Source organism: Schistocerca gregaria, chromosome 9 (genome assembly GCF_023897955.1).
Source record: "Schistocerca gregaria isolate iqSchGreg1 chromosome 9, iqSchGreg1.2, whole genome shotgun sequence".
NCBI lineage: Eukaryota > Metazoa > Arthropoda > Insecta > Orthoptera > Acrididae > Schistocerca > Schistocerca gregaria.
Genome location: NC_064928.1, coordinates 87,384,638 through 87,403,197, shown reverse-complemented (window position 1 = coordinate 87,403,197; position 18,560 = coordinate 87,384,638). Strand labels below are relative to the sequence as shown.

Sequence of the window (18,560 nt, the reverse complement as noted above, 5' to 3'; positions counted from 1 at the left end):
AGTAGGACATTATAAAATAAATTACCTTACACCGCAGTTTAATCTATTCTTATTATCGGTTCTTTGTTTATAGCAGATCATATGCTGCACACAAAGTCCGCTCAAGTGAACAAAACAATTCCGAATATTGACAAAAGTGTAGAGCGTAGAATTCATCACATGGACCGAAATATTGTTGACAAAATATTGGATAATATTAAAATGGACGAAAAATTTGCGACTCGTTTCGATGAATCGGTGTGTGTGTCTGAGATGCTGTATACGGTACATGTTCGGTATTTTGACTTTAAATGAAGTGCTATTGTTAACGAAACAATTACTAGGACATACAACGCTAGAGATATTTTTAATATTCTTGATAACTTTGTAAGTTTACAAATAAAATTGTCGTGGGATTTGTATGTGGAGTTCTCCACAGACGGTGCTGCTTCAATGACAGGTGGAAAAAGCTAACTTATTGCTCATATTCGCGAAATTAACCTCAAAACAATTTGGCAACATTACATTTGGTAGCAAAACTAATAACTCCTGATTTACACGAGACTCTAAATATTGCTATAAAAGGAGTCAAATGAACGAAATCAAGTGCACTAAAGTTCTCAAAAAAAAAAAAAAAAATGTGTGAGGAGCTGGGGGAGCTACACATACAAATTGCTCAGTTGTTTTTGCGCACAGAGGTACGCTGGTCATCAAGAGAATGGATACTGACTCCTCTTTTTTAACTGAAAAATGAGGTAAAATACTTCCTTACAAAATAGAAATCGTATCTGGTGAGGCATTTTGAAGATGAAGAGTGGATGTGTAAGTCAGCTTATTTGACGGATATATTCAACAAATTTAACGAGCTTAGTCCGAACTTCGAAGGTTTTGACAAAAATATTTCTAAATCTCGTGTGAAAGGAAAGGGGTTTCTTAAGAAAATTTTATTTTGGATTGATTGCATTAATAAACGGAATACTGCAATTTTTCCAGCCGTGTTGGAACATAGTGGAGAGAAGAAAGCTAGTATTTCTGGTGCACTTTTGAAAATGATCAGCCTCTACCTAAAATAACGCAGGTTAAGGTTTTGAAAATACTTTCCACAAACTGAAAAAGATGGTAATACACAAGAATGGAATACAAATCGATTTTGCAACATCGCCATCAATTCCTCTCATCTTCCTGTAAAATTAAAAGAGAGTCTCTTTTAAAATTTCTGTTGACGTTACTGAAAATAAAAATTGAAAATACGCCACTTTGTGATTTCTGCTGTCTGAAAGAGCACACTGAACTTAATGCCACTGATAGTACACACCTTCTTCCATTCCCCTCTACTTATTCGTGTGAGCAGGTTTCTCTGCATTGACAGCGATCAAAATGAGACAAAGAAATCGCTGGAATTCAGAATCACCACTCATACTCGCAATGACGAATATTCAGCCACGAATAAAGGAGCTGGTGTCCAGAAAACAAGCTCAGTTACTTCATTAACAAGTCAGAAACATCTACAAATTCTATGTTGTGTGCCTCTTCTAGCTGGAACGTAATTCCTGCATTTATTTTATACATTTACAGCATAATTCTCTTTCTTGTAATATTTAATAAGTTACAAATTTCGAAGTCTATTCTAGATACGGTTATGTGTAATTTTAATTAAGGATAACCTTAGTACTAGGTCTAGGGCCTAGGTATAGGGGCACAGGCTGGAATGGAAGCATGTCTTTGGGGGTAAGCGGAGGAGAAATGTTGAAGACCTCTTTTCTAGTCTATGGTACTAGTGTATGTGGAAAATGACATATATGGTAGCCAAAAGTCATTAAATTGTACAAAATTTTTAAAAATAAAAATATTGTTCAAGAAGGACGGTTATATTGACTCTTCCATATTTCCCTTTTCAGTCAGTTATTTCTCGCATCTGTAACAGAATTAGTACACATATACAACCGCTCGCTCACTGATAGATCTGTACCTACAGATAGGAAAATTACGCAGGTCGCACCAGTGTTTAAGAAGGGTAGTGGAAGTAATCCATCGAACTACAGACCTATATCATTGACGTCGGTTTGCAGTAGGGTTTTGGAGCATATACTGTATTCAAACATCATGAATCACCTAGAAGGGAACGATCTATTGATACGTAATCAGCATGGTTTCAGAAAACATCGTTCTTGTGCAACGCAGCTAGCTCTTTATCTGCACGAAGTAATGGCCGCTATCGACAGGGGATGTCAAGTTGATTCCGTATTTCTAGATTTCCGGAAAGCATTTGACACCGTTCCTCACAAGCGACTTCTAATCAAGCTGCCGGCCTATGGGGTATCGTCTCAGTTGTGCGTCTGGATTCGTGATTTCCTGTCAGGAAGGTCGTAGTTCGTAGTAATAGACGACAAATCATCGATTAAAACTGAAGTGATATCAGCTGTTCCCCAGGGAAGCGTCCTGGGACCTCTGCAGTTTCTCGGGTTCGATTCCCGGCTGGGTCAGGGATTTTCTCTACCTCGTGATGACTGGGTGTTGTGTGTTGTCCTTAGGTTAGTTAGGTTTAAGTAGTTCTCAGTTCTAGGGGACTGATGACCTCAGATGTTAAGTCCCATAGTGCTCAGAGCCATTTTTTCGAACCTCTGCTGTTCCTGTTCTATATAAATGACCTGGGTGACAATCTGAACAGTTCCTTTAGGTTGTTCGCAGATGGCGCTGTAATTTACTGTCTATTAAGGTCATCCGAAGAACAGTATCAGTTGCAAAGCGATTTAGAAAAGATTGCTGTATGGTGTGGCAGGTGGCAGTTGGCGCTAAATAACGAAAAGTGTGAGGTGATCCACATGAGTTCCAAAAGAAATCCGTTAGAATTCGATTACTCGACAAATAGTACAATTCGTAAGGCTGTCAGTTCAACTAAGTACCTAGGTATTAAAATTAAGAACAGCTCCTTTGGAAAGACCACATAGATAATATTGTGGGGAAGGCGAGCCAAAGGTTGCGTTTCATTGGCAGGACACGTAGAAGATGCAACAAGTCCACTAAAGACACAGCTTATACTACACTCGTTCGTCCTCTGTTAGAATATTGCTGCTCGGCGTGGGATCCTTACCAGGTGGGATTGACGGAGGACATCGAAAGGGTGCAAAAAAGGCAGCTCTTTTTGTATTATCACGTAATAGAGAAGAGAGTGTGGCAGATATAATACGCGAGTTGGGATGGAAGTCATTAAAGCAAAGACTTTTTCGTCGCGGCGAGATCTTTTTACGAAATTTCAGTCACCAACTTTCTCTTCCGAATGCGAAAATATTTTGTTGAGCCCAACCTACGTAGGTAGGAATGATCATCAAAATAAAATAAGAGAAATCAGAGCTCGAACAGAATGATTTAGGTGTTCGTTTTTCCCGCGCGATGTTCGGGAGTGGAATGGTAGAGAGATAGTACGATTGTGGTTCGATTAACCCTCTGCCAACCACTTAAATGTGAATTGCAGAGTAATCATGTAGATGTAGAGTACACTGGAAGATACCATAGGCTGTGGTCACTTTTCAGATATAAGGCACAACACGAGCTATCGGTATATTATTTGAAGCGTCACCTACGTGGCCTCTGTGATGCTTTTGATTGTATGTTTCAGTTGTAGATCTCGTTCATGTGTTTTCTGTTTTGTTCAGTTCTTATCTGTGGTGATTTGGATGGCGTTTTTACTGCATCTATGTAGGTCTAGTGCAGATACAATCCATTGTGGGAAGGGATAGCTTGAATCATGCAGTGAACCAAAGCTATTCATGTATTCATCTTTGCAATGTTATTGTCTGATAGAATCGGTAAGCACATTAATTTTTACTATGAAATTTATTGTATTCAACCCTCGCGTAAACTGCAACATAAAAAACATTTTTGCATCAGCTCGGTTCCGAGAGTTCCGGAACCTGTGCAGCAAATTGGAATAGAGATCAACATCATTCCCACCCTTTTTATTGCATTTTGTACCACCATACAGAGAGACCTTCAGAGATGGTGGTCCGGATTGCTGTGAACACCGGTATCTCTGATACGCAGTAGCACGTTTTCTTGCATTGATGTATGTCTGTATTCATCGTGGCATACTATCCACAAGTTCATCAAGGCATTGTCCCACTCCTTAACGGCGATTCGGTGTAGATCCCTCAGAGTGTTTGGTGGGTCACGTAGTCCATAAATAGCCATCCCAGGCGTGGTCGATAGGTTTCATGTCTGGAGAACATGCTTCCATCACTAGTCGAGCGATGTTGTTATCCTGAAGGAAGCCATTCACAAGATGTGCACGATGGGGCGAGAACTGTCGCCGATGAAGACGAGTGCCTCGCCAATATGCTGCCGATGTGGTTGCAGCATCAGTCGGAGGATGGCATTCACGTGTCGCACAGCCGTAGCGGCGTACATCGGCCCCACATAATGCCACCGAAAACAGCAGGGAACCTCCACCTTGCTGCACTCGCTGTACAGTGTGTCTAAGCCGTTCAACTTGACCGGGTTGCCTCCAAACAAGTCTCCATCGATTGTCTGGTTGAAGGTATAAGCGACACTTATCGGTGAGGAGAACGTGATGCCAATCCTGAGCGGTCCATTCGGCATGTTGTTGGGCCCATCTATACCCCATTGCATGGTGTCGCGGTTGCAAAGATGGACCTCGCCATGGACGTCGGGAGTGAAGTTGCGCATCATACACACTATTGCGCACAATTTGAGAACACGACGTCCTGTGGCTGCACGAAAAGCATTATTCAACATGCTGTCAGGGTTCCTCCGAGCCATAATCCGTAGGTAGCGGTCGTCCACTTCAGTAGTAGCCCTTGGGGGGCCTGAGAAAGGCACGTCATCGATAGTTCCTGTCTCTCTGTATCTCTTCCATGTCTGGACAACATCGCTTTGATTCACTCCGAGGCGCCTGGACACTTCCCTTGTCGAGAGCCTTTTCTGGCCCAAAATAGCAATGCGGACGCGATCGAACCGCGGTATTGACCGTCTAGACATGGTTGAACTACAGACAACACGAACCGTGTACCTCCTTCCTGGTGGAATGACTGGAACTGATTGGCTGTCGGAACCCCTCCGTCTAATAGGCGCTGCTCATACAGCGTTGTTTACATCTTTGCGCGGGTTTAGTGACATTTCTGAACAGTCAAAGGGACTGTGTCTATGATACAATATCTACAGTCAACGTCTATCTGCAGGAGTTCTGGAAACTGGGTGATGCAAAAATTTTTTGATATGTGTACTTTGAGGTTATGCCGGTATTGAGAGACTAGTCGTTATCAATACCTAACAAATATTTCTTGTCCTATAACTGCATCAAAGCGTGCAAGATATAGACATTTCACTGAGGGCCCTGTAGTGAGAGAATTATTTATGTGTTAGTCTCAACAAACCGGTGTAGCCGCTAAACAATTTATGTGGGCATTGACCGCAATAGCCGCAAACTTCATGAGAGACCTCTGCAGCCCAGTCGGGGACTGGTGTATTGAAAACGGCGAAAGAGCGGTTCTGCTTTGACCACTAACATCGCTGTCGGAACCATATATATAAGTCGTGTCGACTATGACGTCATTGTCAAAACTGAATAGCAGTACTGCAGTGTAAACGTATATGGTAGTTGTGACTACGAAGGCTTTCCCGGCGTAATAATTGATAATATTCTTCTCGGGTATGCAGCCGGATCATAACGTCTTCAAGACACAATATTTCCGCGGTCCAACTGGCCGCCATCTTCAGGTGGGAGAGTGCTGGTGCACGATCTCGCCGGAACTGACTTCCGAGCGCAAGCGGCGGCCCCTATATAGGCCGCAGAAGACCCACAACGCGTGCGCGAGAAGGTGCCGTAACCGCCCTCTAGCGCAGTAGACATACCCCGCCGCCAATGATGGAAAGAGGCGAAATCGAGATATCGCTGTCAAAAATTAAAAATAAAAATAAATAAAAAAATTTTATTCCGACGATAGAACCACAGACCGTTGTTTTTTAATGTCAGATAACACTGGGTCCCAAGTCTTACTTAAAACAAAACGTCAGATAACCGAATCTCTATGGATTCTTTTAAAATACAGTCCCAATAGCGAGATGCAGGGGCAACCATTTGTGTCTCGTCATATAGTATTCTGTGTCCCTCGGTGAGACAGTGTTCCGCCACTGCAGACTTCTCAGGTTGAAGCAGCCTTGTGTGCCGCTGATGCTCAACACATCGCTCCTGAATGGTCCGGACTGTCTGACCAATATAAGTCTTCCCACAGTGGCAAGGGATCTTGTAAACACCGGGCTTCCTCAAACCCAAGTCATCCTTAACAGAGCCAAGGAGCGCTCTAATCTTGGCTGGTGGACGAAAAATACTTTTGATGTGATATCTTTTCAGAATCCTTCCTATCTTTGAGGAAATGCTCCCAGCAAAAGGCAGAAAAGCTACCGATTTGCAGGTATCTTCTGGTGGTTCAGGCGAAGGTCCAAACTGGAAAGCACGACGGATCTGTTTATCTGTAAAGCCATTCTGCTTGAACACAATCTTAAGATGGTCCAATTCCTGTGTCAAGCTTTCTCCATCTGAAATGGCATAAGCTCGTCTCGCCAACGTCCGCAGGACCCCCGTACGCTGGAACGATGGATGACAGCTGGAAGCATGTAAGTAACGGTCCGTGTGCGTAGGCTTTCGATAAACGTTTTGTCCCAGTGTCCCATCATCCTTTCTGTACACCAGAACATCCAGAAACGGAAGCTTTCCATCATTTTCCACCTCCATTGTAAATTTGATGCTAGGATGCAGGGAATTGAAATGATCTAAGAGGCGGTCCAGAGCTTCTCTCCCATGAGGCCACACCATAAACGTATCGTCAACGTACCTCCAAAAACAGGTTGGTTTTAAGGACGCTGTCTTCAGCGCCATGTCCTCAAAATCTTCCATAAAAAGATTGGCGACTATTGGGGACAAAGAGCTCCCCATAGCCACTCCGTTAGTCTGTTCAAAATATTTGTCATTGAATAAAAAGTAAGTCGACGTTAGCACGTGGCGACAAAGCCTGGTTGTTTCCTCATCCAGTTTCTCGCCAATTAATTGCAAGGATTCTTCCAGAGGAACCCGGGTAAAAAGCGACACGACATCAAAGCTCACAAGCAAATCCCAGGGACTAAGAGACAAGGACTTCAATCTCTGAATAAACACCATAGAATTGGAAATGTGATGTTCGCATTTACCGACGTGAGGGCCAAGAACAGATGCTAAATACTTGGCTAGATTGTAGGTAGGAGCGCCCAAATTACTCACGATCGGACGAAGCGGGACCGCTTTCTTATGAATGGTAGTTGTACAGACTTTTGTGTAGCATATTGCACAGTTACACTTACGTGGATGATAAAAATTCCAGTTGTGGACTAATATTCCCTAGTTTTTACTATGAAGTTCCAAAGGATTGGAAAAGGGCACAGGTCATCCCCGTTCTCAAGAAGGGACGTCGAACAGATGTGCAGAACTATAGACCTATATCTCTAACGTCGATCAGTTGTAGAATTTTGGAACACGTATTATGTTCGAGTATAACGTCTTTTCTGGAGACTAGAAATCTACTCTGTAGGAATCAGCATGGGTTTCGAAAAAGACGATCGTGTGAAACCCAGCTCGCGCTATTCGTCCACGAGACTAAGAGGGCCTTAGACACGGGTTCACAGGTAGATGCCGTGTTTCTTGACTTCCGCAAGGCGTTTGACACAGTTCCCCACAGTCGTTTAATGAACAAAGTAAGAGCATACGGACTATCAGATCAATTGTGTGATTGGATTGAGGAGTTCCTAGAAAATAGAACGCAGCACGTCATTCTCAATGGAGAGAAGTCTTCCGAAGTAAGAGTGATTTCAGGTGTGCCGCAGGGGAGTGTCATAGGACCGTTGCTATTCACAATATACATAAATGACCTGGTGGATGACATCGGAAGTTCACTGACGCTTTTTGCAGGTGATGCTGTGGTGTATCGAGAGGTTGCAACAATGGAAAATTGTACTGAAATGCAGGAGGATCTGCAGCGAATTGACGCATGGTGCACGGAATGGCAATTGAATCTCAATGTAGCGAAGTGTAATGTGATGCGAATACATAGAAAGATAGGTCCCTTATCATTTAGCTACAAAATAGCAGGTCAGCAACTTGAAGCAGTTAATTCCATAAATTATCTGGGAGTACGCATTAGGAGTGATTTAAAATGGAATGATCATATAAAGTTGATCGTCGGTAAAGCAGATGCCAGACTGAGATTCATTGGAAGAATCCTAAGGAAATGGAATCCGACAACAAAGGAAGTAGGTTACAGTACGCTTGATCGCCCGCTGATTAAATACTGCTCAGCAGTGTGGGATCCGTACCAGATAGGGTTGATAGAAGAGATAGAGAAGATCCAACGGAGAGCACCGCGCTTCGTTACAGGATCATTTAGTAATCGCGAAAGCGTTACGGAGATGATAGATAAACTCCAGTGGAAGACTGCAGGAGAGACGCTCAGTAGCTCGGTACGGGCTTTTGTTAAAGTTTCGAGAACATACCTTCACCGAAGAGTCAAGCAGTATATTGCTCCCTCTTACGTATATCTCGCGAAGAGACCATGAGGATAAAATCAGAGAGATTAGAGCCCACACAGAAGCATACCGACAATCCTTCTTTCCACGAACAGTACGAGACTGGAATAGAAGGGAGAACCGATAGAGGTACTCAGGGTACCCTCCGCCACACACCGTCAGGTGGCTTGCGGAGTACGGATGTAGATGTAGATGTAGATGTAGAAACTTAGAACACGAATGTTCCGACCCTAAAACACCTGTTTCTGAGGAAACCTCTAGTTGGACAGTTTCTGTGTTCCTGTTTGGGTAACGTTTTCATGTTGTTAGTGACGCTGTCCACCGGTCGTTTCTCGACGCTCGTGTCTTCGCCATGTTTAATGATGATATCGCTCTAACGACGCGGTCTAGCTTTTCTTTATGGACAGTGGCGGTAGCGAAACTGCCCACCAGGCGGCGGCAGCTCAGAACTTCTACATACACAACCCGCAAGCCACTGTATAGTGCACGGCTGAGAGTGCTTTGTACTACTGCTAGTCACCCCGTTTCTTGCTCCTCCTACAAATGGAGCCTATGCCTTAGTTGTTTACGAGCCCTCATTCTGTTTATTTTGTCCTTACGCTACCGACACTAGATGGTCGTCTGATCGCTACGCAGTCAGTCTGAAATGCCATTTCCCTGAAATTCTTCAGTACCGGACTCGTAAATACTTCTTCCTATCGTCTTCTTCCCTCCAAGGATTCCCATCTGAGTTCAAGGAGTATTTCCGTACTGACCATTCTGGCAGAATGCTTATGTTCTACTTTAACACGACTTGCATAACGGAATACTGTGCGGGGCAAGTGTTCGTTTCTAACCTAAATTTCCCTGCTGCAACTGCAGACGCCATAAACACGTAATTGCAACTTATATCAACTAAATTAAAAATTTACTGTAATGGAGTTTTATGCTGTGTTCCCGTTCTAACAAACCTACCACAACAAAGGTCAGAATTTAATAATGATTGTGGTGTTGCTCACGCTGCTAAATACTGCATTTTCGGGCAACAACAAAGTTATTATGTGGCAGGTGTCATTAGAGCACAGTTAATAAAGTCATTTCATGTAATAATGAATAAACTAGGCACTCATCTTCTCGTATTTCCCACGCTGGTCTCGTTGTAAAATCATGGCTCAATCGTCGAAAATCTAGGTGATGATTCCAAGCTCGGATGCAAAGAGGCCTAGGTTCTATTCTGCTATATTCAAAAGTTTTGTAGATGCGCTTCACAAACCATTCTTGAAGATTAAACCTTTCAAAGTTAGCACAATAGTGATGTAAAAAAAATAATCAGCACTCCGAATTTAAGTTACACTTCCTTTTTATTGCTTTTGTTGCAATATCACGTAACACACAAACATCACTTCACAATACAAAACATACTTGAAAACATCTTCCTCACAGTCACTGTTAAAGTTCAGATTTTATAAGCTGACTACAATATGCGTCTTTCCAACGTGACGTCCAAGACTTGACTTTCTCAAGGTCCGAATCGCTTACGCGCCCAAAAATCAGAGTTACAAGTACGTCAAAGATCATAGTGACAAAAGAAAGAATACACATAAGAATAATATCATTGCAATATAAACATGTCGATGTATCACAAATGAAATCAAATATGAATGTTGTCTCAGAAATATGTTAAATAGTTAGCAGAAACACAGTAGAATATCGCTGGTATCGAGAAGTTGAGTTGAGGTGCCGTAATGGTTACGTAATTCAAGTACTATTACACCGTGATTGCCAAATATAATAATGAACTGAAGAGGGTCCGCCAAAATCTTCGTTTTGTTTAATCTCCAAACGTGTTCCACCAGAGTTGTGGCGTCTTCTCCCCGCTTTTTCGTTTATTGTTTCTGAAATATGTACATACCAATTTTATGTTGGTTAGAAATATATTGACATCAGTTTACTGCAAACAAAAAGCGGTCAGAAGTCTAAATACGGCACTTCATCTGCAACCCAAGGATGTTAGGACAACACCTGCACTGAGTTTCTGTTTAGAATTTACTCCGGTAGAACAGTGGCATATTCGTCTTTTTGACACCTTTGCTGTATTTCACCTGCCCTCAGCTGTACTTGTTTTATATTTGCCTCATAAATGTGTTGTTTTCCGGTTTCTGTGTTTACACCGCACTATACCCATAAGTTTCTTTATGTTTAGGTTTGGAATAGTATCTGGCGTGGCTTGACACATTCTGTTGCGGATTTTTGATACTTAAATTTATTTTTGGATGATAGCAAACGCAGTTTCTCATCTCTTGGTCCGACATGTTCGTCAAGATACAGCATCAGTAATGCGGTTTCTTTTATTTTATTTCTATCAAACAACAAACAAAATGCTTTACTATATAGCCATATATAAATTTCAATTTTTAAGAAAAATAATCACAAATAGGAAAATAGAAAAGATTCTTATATATAGATCTTGTAACCTCATGCGGTAGTTTTCGAAGTTTTTATGTTTTTCTTTCACAATTTCTCAGCTGCAGCAATAGAGAATTTCCTGCAGAAAGTCATTTTATTTGGAAATTTTACGACTTTGATATTACGGTTAACACTATTTCATTCTATCTGGAAGAGTGCTAACGGCCTTATCTCAGTGGTAATACTGATTCCCACCAGATCACCGAAGATAGGCACTGTCGGACTTTGCTAGCACTTGGATGGGTCATCGTCTGGTTCTGCCGAGCGCTGTTGGCAAGCGGGGTGGAGTCAGCCCGTGTGAGGCCAATTAAGTAGCTGCTTGACTGGCAAGCAGCGGCTCCGGTCACCAAAACTGACATACGGCCGGTAGAGCGGTGTGCTGACCACATGCCCCTCCATATCAGCATCCAGTGGCGCCTATGGGCTGAGGATGACACGGCGGTCGGTTGATCCCGTTGGGCAGAGAACACAGTTACGTTACAAAGAGCTGTGTAATCATTTACTATTTCTTCTCTTTCAATTATGTCTTCCTGTACCTGGTAAATTGCTTAATTATTAGTTTTTACGGAGTGATATGGCTCCACTTGAAAATTTACTAACGTTTTTTCTTGATCGTTGCTGAACTCTTGATATTAGAATGTTGTGGTCATAGCAACAGTTTTTCAGACCAAAACGATACGAAATTTTACCGATCTCGCTAGCTCATTTTAAACGTAAACACTAAACAACATATTTAGCAGGCAAATAAAATGCAGAGCTTATCAGGTGTGATGGTTTAACTTAGAACTCCTGCTGTTTGATTTATTAAATGAATTATGGAAACTGAAGACGTTGCCTGATTCCTGGGGAGTGGAGAAGGTAATATCGCTTTATGGAAAAGGAATTAGAAATGCTTCTGAAAACTGAAGGGGGATTAGTCTGCTGAACACTGACTATAAACTGTAAGCACGAATAATTAATAACAGACTGAAAAGAATAGCTGATGCTCTCTGATTGGAGGAACAAAATCGTTTTAGAAAAGGGTGATAATAAAGTGAAAGTATCACAATAGTGCGGGTGATAATTGAAATGACACGATAAAATAACCTGGAGACTCAGACTGCATTTCTAGAATATGAAAAAGTCTTCGGCAAGGTCAGTTGATACATGCTGTGGAATATAATGGAAAGGCGAAGTCATTCGAAACGTTTAATACAAGTGATAAAAATTTGTCTATAAATGAATTTTACATTAGTACACGCAAAGAAAACAGCATACTGAACGCATTATTGTGCCCAAGACAGCCACGAAACCCCCGGTAGTAAAAGTTCATATGCCAACTAGCTCTGCAATTGACGAAGAAATTGATGAAATGTATGATAAGATAAAAGAAATTATTCAGGTATTGAAGGGAGACGAAAACTTAATAGTCATGGGTGACCTGAATTCAAGAGTAGGAAAAGGGAGAGAAGGAAACATAGTGGGAGAATATGGATTGGTGCTAAGAAATGACAGAGGAAGCCAGCCGCCTGGTAGAATTTTGCGCAGAGCATAACTTAGTCATAGCTAACACTTGGTTCAAGAATCATAAAAGAAGGCTGTATACATGGAAGAAGCCTGGAGATACTAAAAGGTATCAGATATATTATATAATGGTAAGACAGAGATTTAGGAACCAGGTTTTAAATTGTAAGACATTTCCAGGGAAAGATGTGGACTCTGACCACAATCTATTGGTTATGACCTGTAAATTAAAACTGAAGAAACTGCAAAACGGTGGGAATTTAAGGAGATGGGATGTGGATAAACTGAAAGAACCAGAGGTTTTACAGAGTTTCAGAGAGAGCATAAAGGGAACAATTGACAGGTATGGGGGAAAGAAATACAGTAGAAGAAGAATGGGTAGCTTTGAGGGATGAAGTATAGAAGGCAGCAGAGGACCAATTAGGTAAAAAGACGAGGGCTAGTAGAAATCCTTGGGTAAACGAAGAAATATTGAATTTAATTGATGAAAGGAGAAAATATAAAAATGCAGTAAATGAGGCAGGCAAAAAGGAATACAAACGTCTCAAAAATGAGATCGACAGGAAGTGCAAAATGGCTAAGCAGGGATGGCTAGAGGACAAATGTAAGGATGTAAGGATGTAGAGGCGTATCTCACTAGGGGTAAGATAGATACTGCCTACAGGAAAATTAAAGAGACCTTTGGAGAGAAGAGAACCACTTGCATGAATATCAATAGCTCAGATGGAAACCCAGTTCTAAGCAAAGAAGGGAAAGCAGAAAGGTGGAAGGAGTATATAAAGGGTCTATACAAGGGCGATGTACTTGAGGACAATATTATGGAAATGGAAGAGGATGTAGATGAAGATGAAATGGGAGATGTGATACTGCGTGAACAGTTTGACAGAGCACTGAAAGACCTGAGTCGAAACAAGGCCCGCAGAGTAGACAACATTCCATTGGAACTACTGACGGCATTGGGAGAGCCAGTCCTTACAAAACTCTACCATTTGGTGAGCAAGATGTATGAACAGGCGAAATACCCTCAGACTTCAAGAAGAATATAATAATTCCAATCCCAAAGAAAGCAGGTGTTGACAGATATGAAAATTACCGAACTATCAGTTTAATAAGCCACAGCTGCAAAATACTAACCCGAATTCTTTACAGACGAATGGAAAAACTGTTAGAAGCCGATCTCGGGGAAGATCAGTTTGGATTCCGTAGAAATGTTGGAACGCGAGAGGCAATACTGATCTTACGACTTACCTTAGAAGAAAGATTAAGGAAAGGCAAACCTTCGTTTCTAGCATTTGTAGACTTAGGGAAATCTTTTGACAATGTTGACTGGAATACTCTCTTTCAAATTCCAAGGGTGGCAGGGGTAAAATATAGGGAGCGAAAGGCTATTTACAATTTGTACAGAAACCAGATGGCAGTTATAAGAGTCGAGGGACATGAAAGGGAAGCAGTGGTTGGGAAGGGAGTGAGACAGGGTTGTAGCCTCTCCCCGATGTTATCCAATCTGTATATTGGGCAAGCAATAAAGGAAACAAAAGATAAATTCGGAGTAGGTATTAAAATACATGGAGAAGAAATAAAAACTTTAAGGTTCGCCGATGACAGTGTCTTGAAAGGAGGGTATAAGATGAACATCAACAAAAGCAAAACCAGAATAATGGAATGTAGTCGAATTGGGTGATGCTGAGGGAATTAGATTAAGAAAGTAAAGGTTTTGCTATTTGGGGAGCAAAAAACTGATGATTGTCGAAGTATAGAGGACATAAAATGTAGACTGGCAATGGCTAGGAAAGCGTTTCTGAAGAAGAGAAATTTGTTAACATCGAGTATAGATTTAAGTGTCAGGAAGCCGTTTCTGAAAGTACTTGTATGGACTGTAGCCATGTATGGAAGTGAAACATGGACGATAAATAGTTTAGACAAGAAGAGAATAGAAGCTCTCGAAATGTGGTGCTACAGAAGAATGCTGAAGATTAGATGGGTAGATCACATAACTAATGAGGAGCTGTTGAATGGGATTGGGCAGAAGAGATGCTTGTGGCATAACTTGACTAGAAGAAGGGACCGGTTGGTAGGGCATGTTTTGAGGCATCAAGGGATCGCAAATTTAGCATTGGAGGGCAGCGTGGAGGGTAAAAATCGTAGATGGTGACCAAGAGATGAATACACTAAGCAGGTTCAGAAGGATGTAGGTTGCAGTAGGTACTGGGATATGAAGAAGCTTGCACAGGATAGAGTAGCATGGAGAGCTGCAACAAACCACTTTCAGGACTGAAGGCCACAACAACAACACAGGCAAAGAGAGAAGAAGGCCATTAGCAATTGAGTGAGGAGTACAACAAGGCTGCAGTCTGTCACCCACTTTATTTCATATATATTTTAACGACATTGTTAGACGATAGAAACAAGAAGTTAACACAGGAATAAAATTAATTCCTAGAAAAACAATTAAATACTCTACTCTTTGCTAATGGTCAAATAATTTTACAAAAGACGGAGGATGATTTACAATTTATTCTATACCGTTTGGATTCAGTAGGTACACTCTAAAACTTGAAAATATCAGATAATAAAAGCAAAGCTATGGGTTTTAAAGGAAAGTGAAGAGTACCTATTAAAACAATGCGTAACGGAAAATAAGTTGAACAGGTATCTAAGTTTCAGGTATTAGGATGCAGTGCGAGTTATGAATATGATAGTAGCGTTGTACATGCTTAATGTCAAGCATGTGACATATTAGCTCGTCTGTAGGCATTTGAAACTATTTTGTTCCTGGGAGCTCGATTCTTTAAAGAATCGGCGGTGGGGGAGCTTAACATTAACTATGATCGCTTTGTTCCGTCATTATGTCAAAAAATGTATGATACACAACATAGCCAAGATGCTTCCTTGTGGTAAACCATTTTCTGTGTTGCAAGCAAAAAAAGTGATATTCTTGGTTGTAAGACGTTTGATCTCATTTATTACAGCAAATCCATTTCAGTCCCTATGTGGCCATCTTCAGTGCTCAAGACTATATGATATAAAATCAGACACGAAGACAATATTATATAACATAGGCATGAATCACATCTAGTAAATTACAATAATGACATATAGCAGATACCAGACGTTAAAGGTTTGAAGATTCATGTAATAAAAACACGTATTGCCACTTCAGTATGGCTTCAATATACAAGGACATTGCAGCTAACCAACAGATTTTGGACTGAGTCTGTAACTTACAGTCACATGCAGCAAAGCATTGGAAATTTGTGGTAAATTCCTATGGGACCAACCTGCTGAGGTCATCGGTCCCTAGGCTTACTCACTGCTTAATCTAACTTAAACTAACTTGCGCTAAGGACAACACACACATCCATGCCCGAGGGAGGACTGTGTCGAACCTACGACGGGGGCAGGGGGAGAGTTTGTGCGAACCGTGGCAAGGCGCCCTAGACCATGCAGTTACCTCGCGCAGATCATTGTATGACGTACGCATCATAGTGTCTTCTTTACTCAGATTACACAGGAAAGACTCATGCAAAAGAATAGTAAAATTAAAAACACAATCTTTGTACCAAGAGAAGTCAAGAACATAAATGATATAAAAATACAGCATTAAGAACGCCCTCTGATGTACCATACATAAAACCATCAACAGGCATATCAAAGTTTACATGACTTTTTAGTTAAATTAATAATTGAAGAAACCCAACAAGTAATAACAGTTTTCTCGCCCACTTTTTTTATTGATGCTTATTTTTGCTTCACCTATAAATGGGGATTTCTAAACCAAAAGAGAGCAGTGAGTGACTATAGTATGCTTCATAGAAAATTGCCATAAATGCCTATAATCATACGTAACAAACCCGTCTCTGGGAAGAGTAATCGCATAGTCTGATGTTAAGAAATATGTAGAAGAAGATGAGAACGAAAGTTATTAGGGAAGAAGCGTAACACATCGACTATAATATGTGTACTCGGATGTTGGACAGTGTTCTCCCGTAAGATCATGCAGTTTATTTAGCAACTTTCACTGAGTAGCAATGTCATGTGGTACTACTACTATAATTTATTCGCACAAAAATTAAAAGTCTCGAGAGCGGAATTTTCAGTCTGCAGCGGAGTGTGCACAGATATGAAACTTCCCGGCAGATTAAAACTGTATGCCAGACGGAGACTCGAACTCGGGAACTTTGCCATTCGTGGACAAATGCTCTACAGATTCAGCTACCCATGCACGACTCACGACCCATCCTCACAGTTTCACTTCCGCCAGTATCTCGTCTCCTACACTCTAAACTTTGTAATTTCGCACCTCACAAGCTAGCACCCAACTACATACTTTGTCGTGATTTAGAACCAGAATTAGGTATCATTTGATAGGTTGCACATCATATATATGAATATTTAAAGAAGACTGAAATTGTCGCGTACACCTTGTAAATAGTTGTTAACGCTTATTGCATGAAAGGTGATGGAATGTCTTTAGTAACGAAACAGCATAATGAATTATTGCCTATACAGGCGTAACTCAAGCCCTGGGTGGAACAGCCCACACGGGTATGTTGGTCCTGCTTAAACACAGGAAGTAGCCAAGATGGACGGTCGGGGCACCTGAGCGCTGAAGCACAATACAGCGGCGGCCGGCCGGTTCTGTAGCGGGGCCATGAGGATAACCGGATAATACTTTGGAAACTGAAAATCTTGGATGCAGCAGAGAGGAACGAGGAAGTGTTACCTTGTAAAACACACAGGCTGGATTATTTCTGAGGATTTTTACTCTGAGAAGCGTACCATTGTATGAATTCGTAATTAACGGGGATAAGGATTTCCTCGCAAACTTTCCGCGCTGGACGATAAAAGACTAAAATATGATTGATCGTCGTTTCGAAGACTCTGGAGAATATTCCGTGGTTTCGAGAATATGATTCGCCTTCTGCAGCTACGAGGGAGGGAGAGGAGCTGAGCTTTGCTGGAAAGCCAACAGTGGAGAGAAAGTGAGTCTTCCGTTTTGAGTGACCGTGTTTGATGGTCGCTCAGTATCAGCTTTTGTTGGTGTATTTGTTCTCAGGAGATTTTATAGTTAGAACGGTTAGGCACTGTACTGTTGCAAACTTATACGATTCTGGACTTCGCCTCCAGGTAGGGAGTCGTCGTTGAGTACGCAGCATTCAGTGATTGAGAACGCATCTTCTCCCTATTCTCACGTTGAGACATTATCTGAACTCCGTCCTTGTGGCTGTAAGTTCGCGTTTCTCGCCTGTAGAACCCAGAGATGAGAAGATAGTATTAGATTATACTAGTCCGAGGACCGCCTTATGCAGTGCTAGTGTTTCAATGAGGTTTTTTTAATATATTGTAGCTGGAGTTCTTCCGTCGTCGCAGACGTGTACGAGAACCATCATTCCGACGCACCTGACGCAGTACATGCGGTGATATTGCTAACTGCGTTGGCTTATTAAGGCTATAAAGCTAAACAGCTGTGATCACGTAAATTTTATTTCCGCTGAGGTTGCACACCACTGTAGGTCATCTTTGAAACTAGTGTCTTCTAGTGTTTGGTACGTAGGTGATGTCAGTCATCTCACATCTCGGGTAGGCAAAAAAGGGCCATATTTGGGCAATTGATCAATCGTACTAGTTACATAATTCGTTTGTGTCTCATTATGTGCATTGGACATTGATGTAAAAACATTTGTAATATATAAAGGGATTTTAATCTGCAATAAATGTATGAGCAGAAACAGCGTTTATCATTTTGTAGTTACTAGTTCCTTCAATGAATCATTTATGTTAATTTTTTAATTTATATGTTAAGAGATCCTAAGATCTGCTTCAGGGATAGTCAAACAGGGCCAAATCTTCATTTTCGCGTTCAGTATTTTCCGTTGCACCCAGTCATTTTACACCCCCCTGCAGTAGCATTTTGGAACTTCACAGAAGGTCCGAGTTCGAGTCTCGGACCGATAAACACCTTTTACCTGCCAGGAAGTTTCAATTAAAACTTTGCTATTTAACATCACTCGGGGAGTGATTTTAGTGGCCGGAAGTGTATCTGCCACGCAAGAAGTGGTTTATGA

At 41.5% G+C, this 18,560-nt stretch overlaps 1 protein-coding gene across 1 annotated transcript in view; it reads left to right on the top strand.

Moving 5' to 3' along the window:
• The window catches only part of LOC126291445 (uncharacterized), a 1,287,515-nt gene that overhangs the window by 499,950 nt on the left and 769,005 nt on the right, over positions 1-18,560 (top strand). The window lies entirely within an intron of this gene.